Here is a 9,993-nt window from a genome sequence, read left to right on the forward strand (position 1 = left end):
ACACCAAAATTGTCAGAATCATAATTTTGAATCATATCGGAGCTCAAATGGTAGGATAGCAAATCGTAAAATCTTAAGTAATCAAAATCATAGAATCTGAGTGGTTAGTTTGGATCGTAACATTATAGAATCGTACCATAAAATTGTGATTTAGACAAACTTGGTTTAGACAAAATGAACTCAAAAAGTGCATTGTGGAGGCCGAATTTTGTCATTCAATCTACACCGACCGGCGCACACTGTGACGCCCCCGACTCGACCATACACTAATCATACACGCAAATGTGTACGATCAAGATCAGGGACTCACGGAAGATATCACAACACAACTCTAGACACAAATTAAAATAATACAAGCTTTATATCACAAGCCAGGGGCCTCGAGGGCTCGAATACATAAGCTCGAAAACACAAGAGTCAGCGGAAGCAACAATATCTGAGTACAGACATAAGTTAGACAAATTTGCCTTAAGAAGGCTAGCACAAAAGAAACAACGATCGAAAAGGCAAGGCCTCCTGCCTGGAAGCCTCCTAACTACTCCTGGTCGTCGGCGGCCTCCAAATAGTAGTAGGCACCCTCAGTGTAGTAGCAGTCGTCGTCGAAGGTGGCATCTAGATCCTGGGCTCTACCATCTGGTTGCGACAACCAGAAAGAAGAAAGAAGGGGGAAAAGGGGTAGCAAAGCTACCGTGAGTACTCATCCAAAGTACTCACAGCAAGGATCTACACTACATATGCAACATTATCAAAGAGGGGCTGTATATGTGGGCTGGACTGCTGAAATGCCAGAATAGAGAGAAGGCCTAGTCCTATCGAAGACTAGCATCTTCTGGAAACCACCATCTTGCAGCAACAGGAGGGAGTAGAGTAGCATAAAGTAAAGTAGTAAAAGTGTTATCAACCTCGGCCAGCGATCCTTTCTCGACTCCCTGCGAGAAAGCAATCCCAGAGCCATACTACGCTATCAAGCCAGAAGCCCTCGGATCAAATATTCAAATCGTAGTGGATTAGGAGCACACGGTAACAAGCAGAGACTCACGAAAGATGTGACCCCGTTGCCCGTCTCGAGGACTCACGGCAAGGGCTAGGAATGCCTGGCCACGCCTCGTAATTATCTTGCGGGCACCCTCCAGGTCAACCCGTCGCCACATCACTCGCAATTAAGCTCGCGCTGGTACCCCTCAGGGCCGACCCGTCTTTAGTAACATGGTTCAATGTAAAGTCATAGTAACCATAGTAACTGTGTGTCCAAACATCAAGGGGAAAACCCGAGGAATCACCCCCGGTGAATTCCACTCGATGTAATCATCAAGGTGAACGTAAGAGGAACCACCCCCGAGGTTCACACTTGAGGGGTTGCACGATAGAGTCGTATAGAGAGTGGTTAAGGCGGAATCACCCTCGATGACCACGACCGAATAGCTACACTACAGGGTTAACATCAGAAGTGATGTAGAGGTCTCACCCTCGGCACTCGATAGTAACCCAGTAGTGTCGAGCAACTAAGGGGAAAGTGATGTGCGGTGCCGGGGCCTGGTCTTCAATCCCGTTGATCGGGCCTTCGATGATGAAGCAGGGGCAACAAGGACAAGGTGGGGGTCACTGATGGATCACTAACCAACCTATACTAAGCAGTTTAGGATAAGCAGGTAGGTAACAATAAGCAAGTTACAAAAGCAGGCTATGCATAAGAATAGGTGCAATCAATTGCAATGGGAAAATCTAATGCAAGCATGAGAGAATGGAATGGGCAATACCGGTATGATCAAGGAGGGGGGGGCTTGCCTGGTTGCTCAGGCAAGGAGGGGTCGTCGTCGACGTAGTCGATCACAGGGGCAGCATCGGTCTCGGGGTCTACCGGAGAGAAGAAGGGGAAGAAACAGTAAATATAAAGCAAACATAGCATCACAAAGCATAATGTGGCAATATCTTGTGCTGGATGTGACCTAACATATGGCTACACGATAAAGGTGAAGGGGGAACTCAACCGGGAATGCTTTCCCGGTTCCGGACCTGTGTCAGACAGATGACCGGAGGGGAATGTTCCATGTTCAGCTAGTTAGAGGCATCTAACAGGTAAACGGACCACGTATCCAGATTCGCCACGTTTTTCTGAGCAACTTTCATGCATAAAGTTTTTCGATCCGAGCTACGGTTTATTTTCTATGATTTTCTAGTCTAAAATAAATTCTAAAATTATTTTAATTATTTAATTTCGAATTAAATTCAACAAATGATAAGTGTACACAGGAATTCCTACCCAGTGTGTAAGACAAGTGGGGGCAGTGTACAGAGTTGACCCGGTCAACTTTGACCGGTCAAAGTTAACAGTACGAGGGGTCCCACATGTTAGTGTCTTAATAATTTCTAAAGGATTTATCTAATCTAATTAGGTAGGACCCATTTGTCATTTGCTAATAGGCTTAATTAGCATTATATTAATACTACTAAACTAAACCTACTGCTACTAGTAAACAAGGGCCGGCTGTTCGTGCGAGAGACAGCCATCGCTGTGCTCACACACGCACACAAGCACGGCGGCCAGAGCCGGCCGACGCTAGAAGGCAGGGGGCTGGGAGCAACGACCGGCGGCTATCACAGGGAGCGGCGGCCGACGGCGAGCGGCACGCGGACACCGGCGGCAGCGGCGCAGCAGGCGGGAGCAGCGGCAGTCAGAGCAGCAGTGGCAAGGCAGCAGCACAAGCAGCGCAGCGGCACAACGGCGGCATCAGTATGGGCAGCTGAGCGAGCGGCGTGACGGGCGCCGTGCGGCCGGCGCAGCACGCCCAGGCGGACGCGGCCAGGGGATGTCTTGGGCGCGCGGGCACGGCAGGGAGGAGCCCAGGTCGCGGCCTAGGCGCGGTGGGCGCGGCCAGAGGCGAGCAGGCACGCGGAGCTCCGGGCGAACTCAAGGGCGGCTGTTACGGCACAAATTCTAAGGGGGAAGAAAGGGAATTGGACGAGGGCCTCACTGCGGTTCTCGATGACGTGCTCCGGAGGTCGGGGGAGCGCCGAGGAAGGAGATCCGGGACGAGGAAGCGGCGACCGGACGCGGGGAAGACGCCCGATGGCGAGCGCTCGGGGCCTCCTAGCTTGATCCGATGCTCGTAGTCGAAGCAGGGGAAGGTGGCGCAGCTTCTGGACGCCTTGGCGCGACGAGGGGAGGCCGGTGGGTGCGGGATCGACGCAGGGGGCGGTGGTCGTCGGGGAAGAAGGCCGTGGTCGACGTCTTGGCGGCTCCTCGATCCAAATCAACAGGCTTAAACGACGTGGTCAACATCGGGGATCCTCCTGGATGTATCCTTGCGGCGCAGGTGGCTTCGGAGCACGTTGGGGAAGGTGGCGCGGCGATGCAGCGCTCAGCTATGCGCGAGGAAGAAGAAAGCGGCGCGAGAAGGGGGAGGAAAGGGGATGCTAGGGTTCGGGGTTGGCGCGGGGTGGCTCATGTAGGCGGCCAGGGGTGCCGGATGGCCGCCACGCCCGCGACCACAGCCGGCGGATGGCCGCCACGGTCACCCAGCCTCCCCTCTGTACAGTATAGGGGTAGGGGACAGGCCTGTGGTGGGCTTGGGCTGCACTGTGCACTCGGGCTACAAGTGCACAGTAGTGTAGGCCTTTCTCTTTTTATTTACTGTTTTGTAGTTTCTCCAATGTTCTGTAATTTAATTTAATACCATTCAATTTTTGTTAGACTTGAAACTTGTTACTTAAATACCAGGCGGCAAGTTGAATTAGCACACAAAGTCTCATATGGTTGGGAAACGCATAATTATTTGTTTCAAAAGGAAAAGGTTCAATTAAAAGCTCTTGGTCCTCTTTTGAACATTTTAAGGCCATTTTAACATTTCAAGAATGTTGGCTAACACATGAAAATTACCTAGTGAATATTTTCAATATTATGAACACTTTTTCTTATTAATTTGAAGAAGTTTCACATTTACCCACTATTTGAATTTTGAATTGGAGTGGACATTGGATCAAGTGAAGATTAGCAACAGTAACATGATGACATGGCACCATTAACAGGGGATTACTGTAGCATGACACTGGGGGTGTTATAAATCTCCTCCACTACAAAAAATCTCGTCCCGAGATTTAAGTGGGGAAGTAAAGAGTAACTTCAGGAGAACTGACCCTTATAGGGTTAATTATCTGGTGAACGATTCAGGGAATGAGGCAGAAGTATCTCTCGAGTTGGAACTTAATAAAACATCGAGAGAATTAAAGTAGGCATGAGAATTTTCAAGCCATAGGCAAATGTTCGATGCCTGAAACAGAGGGTGAGAGGGGCTCAGAGCAACGAAATAAATACCGCGTCTGACACCGGAATAGAATAAGTGAGGGAAGGTGGCTCATAAAATACATACGAAGCCAAGTGTAAAGTATACTTCAGAATCAAGGTTTTACAAGAGAGTCAAGTTTCGATCATGTGGAACTTTGGGTTATGGGCCCACCATGTGGGTTAAAAGCAGGAAGGCGCTATCATTTTGCACGGTCATGATGGCAAGGCAGGTCAGAGGATAGCTTGTCAATTATGTTGGCAACAACGTTGGTACCAAGGGCGAGGGACGAAGAGAACCATTTTCCTGCTCGTAAGACGAGGGGGACCAATAGGCAAAGTTCTCGTCCATTGGGGGTTACCGGAATGTCATCAACAATAGTAACAAGGTCTTACTGATAGAGTTTGTACATCGAGGTGTTTACGTAAGCAGGGAATTATCACTGCTCAGATATGTTATGTTACAAGAAAGGTTAAACAAACCAATGGAAAGGAAAAATATGATTATCGAATCAAACAACCCAAAGGAAAGGGAGATGTGTTCACACATAAGAGTTGGGAGTATATCCTTCCCAAGGAAAAGCGGAGTAGGGTATACATGATATGACAGCAAGTTCAAAAGCATTTAGATAAAGGGGGCGAGGGAAGAATCATGATATTACCCACACAATGGTGTTTGGATAATAGATCAAGAAACATTCGGCAATGTGCTTCCAATGTTCTTGTTGATATTCGGAATACCATAGTCATGCTTCAATGCGGCAATGATATGATCTCAACTAAAGATTGGGTTCGAAGATCTCAAGAGATACCGAGAAACAATTCCAAGATATCTCAGAACATAAGAAATAACCAAGCACAACCAGGTCTGTGTTGGCAGAAAGTCAAGATGTCATCAATGATATCACAAATCATCGAGGGGCAGGGATGGTATTTCTAGCCATGGATTCAATTGACATCTCTGAAGAAGCCAAAGTGTAGACGGTGATCACGACAGATTTTGTCGAGAGACTCTATGAAGATGCCATCGAGCAGAAAATGAAGGATGAAGTGAAAGGCTATGAGAACCACGGATTCGACACAAGCTCGAAGTCAAGCTTGTTGTTCGAGGTGAAATGATAAGATGAGGAAGATGGATGTAAGCTTAGCTCATCGTCGAAAGTTGCTCCGGGCATAAGGATCAGGTAGCACAGTTAAAAGTTGACACGATAAAAATATAGCCGATCAGGCTAGGAATAATGTGATGGGGTATAAAACTTCCCAGTATCAAGTACTAGGTGTAATGACGGAAGGTAAATCGGGGTATAGGTTGGACGGGGGAAATGATTTGTAGAGGATAAGTATTTTAACTTACCCAGTAAATGGAATCAAGGAGGAAATATGGTCGGAACCACGATTGCAAAGGATCAATTCAAACATACAAGATGAGCTTGTACCAAAGAAATAATTATTTTTACGAGCAGCTTCCATGATAAGTTCTACATCGGGTCCATGGGCATGAACACCAAGGTTCAGGGTCGACTCCCACTTCTTCAATGCATAACCTTTCATTCACTCCTCGTTTTCGAAGAAATTGTAGTGCAGAAGATTATCTGGCGAAGTACCAGAAGAGTAAGACTCGTGAGAACTCTCGGGTTCACACGGATTATGGAAGGCATAAGTTCAACCCATCGAGGCATTTTTACGAATATATACAACCATCAACCAAGCAAAAGATACGAGTTCGAAAGCAGAGTATCGAAGTTAAAGCAGATGATACAATTTACCGAAGGTATTATGTATCAGGGAAAAACTCACAAGATTTTGGATGTGAAGGACACTGTCGGATAACAACCCAGCAATGGATCTGGCGATTCACGACAGAGTTGATGTGAGTATCGCTAATCAATCAGATGAAGAGGGGGATGCAAAGGCATCAGCTTATAGAAAAGTCTGAATGATTCGATGCTTGGGTACAAAGGAATTATGATTTCAAGACGAAGGATCAGAAGCAGAGGCTCTGATCAAAAGATGAGTAAGTTGAATAGACTTAAAGGTGCACCCGATCAAATCTGGATTGGGCAAGAACCAACTCATATCTGGAAGGATGTTTGAGCCGGAAAGAAAATTTCTAAGGATTAATTGATGATTGCGAGTATTCGCACACATGCTGAATCCAAAGGAACATAATGACAATCACAAAGAATTTTAAAGAATATTGCTAGACATATGGAATTAATCCTAATGCAAGCAGGCAAGGAGAATCAAGAGCAATAGGCTGCAGAGGATTTTGAAAGATCAGATAGCATTTTCGGGTATTTTGGAAACCATGTGAACAACTGGGGACGAACGAACCCCGGTTAAGTGAATTATCCGCAGTGCGAAAAGAAGCTGCAAAGCAGAAGGCACAAGGATTCTCAAAACAACGGAGAGTACTAGGGGTATCTTGTAATAATAGGAGCAACTGGGGATGAAGGTACAAGCGGCAAGGATGTTATTCACGGGGATTATCGGTGGTCAGGAACTACAAGGCAGTTGGCACAGTGTCTCGAGAAGCATCTAGGAGTATCTGCAGAATCTTCTGGCGAAGCAAGCGATCATTGATAATGTCAGGGCTCTCCGGGAGGAAGTGGGCACGAGAGCCTAATGTCAGAGGTAGTAAAACGTTTAACCCGAATAGACGAGAGATCAGAGTCTCAGAGTATAGGCGAGGAATAAAAGATCCTAATACCACCCAATGGCGACGTGGGCCCGTAAGACACACATCCATGTTAGTAAAAGTTTTTTTCAGTCACTAGACTCAACTTTGGCCAAGGAATTGGAAAGGGGGCTACCTACAGGCAGTCAGCTCTGATACCAACTTGTGACGCGCCCGACTCGACCGTACACTAATCATACACGCAAATGTGTACGATCAAGATCAGGGACTCACGGAAGATATCACAACACAACTCTAGACACAAATTAAAATTATACAAGCTTTATATTACAAGCCAAGGGCCTCAAGGGCTCGAATACATAAGCTCAAAAACACAAGAGTCAGCGGAAGCAACAATATCTGAGTACATACATAAGTTAGACAAGTTTGCCTTAAGAAGGCTAGCACAAAAGAAACAACGATCGAAAAGGCAAGGCCTCCTGCCTGGGAGCCTCCTAACTACTCCTGGTCGTCGGTGGCCTCCACGTAGTAGTAGGCACCCTCAGTGTAGTAGCAGTCGTCGTCGAAGGTGGCGTCTAGATCCTGGGCTCTACCATCTGGTTGCGACAACCAGAAAGAAGAAAGAAGGGGGAAAAGGGGTAGCAAAGCAACCGTGAGTACTCATCCAAAGTACTCGCAAGCAAGGATCTACACTACATATGCAACATTATCAAAGAGGGGCTGTATATGTGGACTGGACTGCTGAAATGCCAGAATAGAGAGAAGGCCTAGTCCTATCGAAGACTAGCATCTTCTGGAAACCACCATCTTGCAGCAACAGGAGGGAGTAGAGTAGGATAAAGTAAAGTAGTAGAAGTGTTATCAACCTCGGCCAGAGATCCTTTCTCGACTCCCTACGAGAAAGCAATCCCAGAGCCATACTATCCATTTCTCATATCCATGTATCATCTCAAGTATCCAGTTCTAGTTGTATCGATCGGGATACAACTCCGAGTGTCCGTTACCGTAGGACAGGCTATCGATAGATGTTTTCTTTCCTGCAGGGGTGCACCAACTTACCCACCATACTCGATTAACTCCCGCCGGACACACTTTCCTGGGTCATGCCCGGCCTCAGCCAAACAATACGCCGCAACCCGACCTAGGCTTAATAGAGAGGTCAGCACGCCGGACTAAACCTATGCCCCCAGGGGTCATGGGCCATCTCCCCGGGAACTCCTGCACGTTGCGTACGCGGCCGGTGAGCAGACCTAGCTACCTCCTTAAAAAAGGCAGGTGCTTACCAGTCCAACCCGGCACGCGCCGCTCAGTCGCTGACGTCTATTAAGCTTCGGCTGATGCATACGACGCAGAACGCCCATACTATGCCCACGTGATGGTTAGTGCTATCAGGACAGAGGCCCCTCGGATCAAATATCCAAATCGTAGTGGATTAGGAGCACGCGGTAACAAGCAGAGACTCACGAAAGATGTGACCCCGTTGCCCCATCTCGAGGACTTGCGGCAAGGGCTAGGAATGCCCGGCCACGCCTCGTAATTATCTCGCGGGCACCCTCGAGGTCAACCCGTCGCCACATCACTCGCAATTAAGCTTGCGCGGGTACCCCTCAGGGCTGACCCGTCTTTAGTAACATGGTTCAGTGTAAAGTCATAGTAACCATAGTAACTGTGTGTCCAAACATCAAGGGGAAAACCCGAGGAATCACCCCCGGTGAATTCCACTCGATGTAATCATCAAGGTGAACGCAAGAGGTACCACCCCCGAGGTTCACACTTGAGGGGTTGCACGACAGAGTCGTATCAGAAGTGGTTAAGGCGGAATCACCCTCGATGACCATGACCGAATAGCTACACTACAGGGTTAACATCAGAAGTGCTGTAGAGGTCTCACCCTCGGCACTCGATAGTAACCCAGTAGTGTCGAGCAACTAAGGGGAAAGTGATGTGCGGTGCCGGGGCCTGTTCTTCAATCCCGTTGATCAGGTCTTTGATGATGAAGCAGGGGCAACAAGGCCAAGGTGGGGGTCACTGATGGATCACTAACCAACCTGTACTAAGCAGTTTAGGATAAGCAGGTAGGAAACAATAAGCAGGTTACAAAAGTAGGCTATGCATCAGAATAGGAGCAATCAATTACAATAGCAAAATCTAATGCAAGCATGAGAGAATGGAATGGGCAATATCGGGATGATCAAAGGGGGAGGCTTGCCTGGTTGCTCTGGCAAGGAGGGGTCGTCGTCGACGTAGTCGATTACAGGGGCAGCATCGGTCTCGGGGTCTACCGGAGAGAAGAGGGGGAAGAAACAGTAAATATAAAGCAAACATAGCATCACAAAGCATAATGTGGCAATATGCTGTGCCGGGTGTGACCTAACGTATGGCTACACGATAAAAGTGAAGGGGGAACTCAACCGGGAATGCTTTCCCGGTTCCGGACCTGTGTCAGACAGATGACCGGAGGGGGAATGTTCCATGTTCAGCTAGTTAGCGGCATCTAACAGGTAAACGGACCGCGTATCCGGATTCGCCACGTTTTTTTGAGCAACTTTCATGTATAAAGTTTTTCGATCCGAGCTACGGTTTATTTTCTATGATTTCCTAGAGTTTAAAATAAATTCCAAAATTATTTTAATTATTTAATTTCGAATTAAATTCAACAAATGATAAGTGTACACAGGAATTCCTACCCAGTGTGTAAGACAAGTGGGGGCAGTGTACAGAGTTGACCCGGTCAACTTTGACCGGTCAAAGTTAACAGTACGAGGGGTCCCACATGTTAGTGTCTTAATAATTTCTAAAGGATTTATCTAATCTAATTAGGTGGGACCCATTTGTCATTTGCTAATAGGCTTAATTAGCATTATATTAATAATACTACTACTAAACTAAACCTACTGCTACTACTCCCTCCGTTCCAAATTACTTGTCGTGGTTTTAGTTCAAATTTGAACTAAAACCACGACGAGTAATTTGGAACGGAGGGAGTAGTAAACAAGGGCCGGATGTTCGTGCGAGAGAGACAGCCATCGCTGTGCTCACACACGCACACAAGCACGGCGGCCAGAGCCGGACGGCG

General features: G+C 47.4%; 1 long non-coding RNA gene across 1 annotated transcript; it reads right to left on the reverse strand.

Annotated features, from left to right (window-relative positions):
• Nucleotides 1-342: 342 nt before the first annotated feature.
• Nucleotides 343-3,510, reverse strand: LOC141021203 (uncharacterized). The gene is made up of 2 exons (XR_012181396.1): nucleotides 2,973-3,510; nucleotides 343-1,854 (listed from the first exon to the last, which is right to left on the reverse strand). It is a non-coding gene; the product is annotated as an uncharacterized lncRNA (long non-coding RNA).
• Between the last annotated feature and the right edge of the window lie 6,483 nt (nucleotides 3,511-9,993).

The sequence above is a fragment of the Aegilops tauschii genome, chromosome 4 (genome assembly GCF_002575655.3).
Source record: "Aegilops tauschii subsp. strangulata cultivar AL8/78 chromosome 4, Aet v6.0, whole genome shotgun sequence".
Classification (NCBI taxonomy): Eukaryota; Viridiplantae; Streptophyta; class Magnoliopsida; order Poales; family Poaceae; genus Aegilops; species Aegilops tauschii.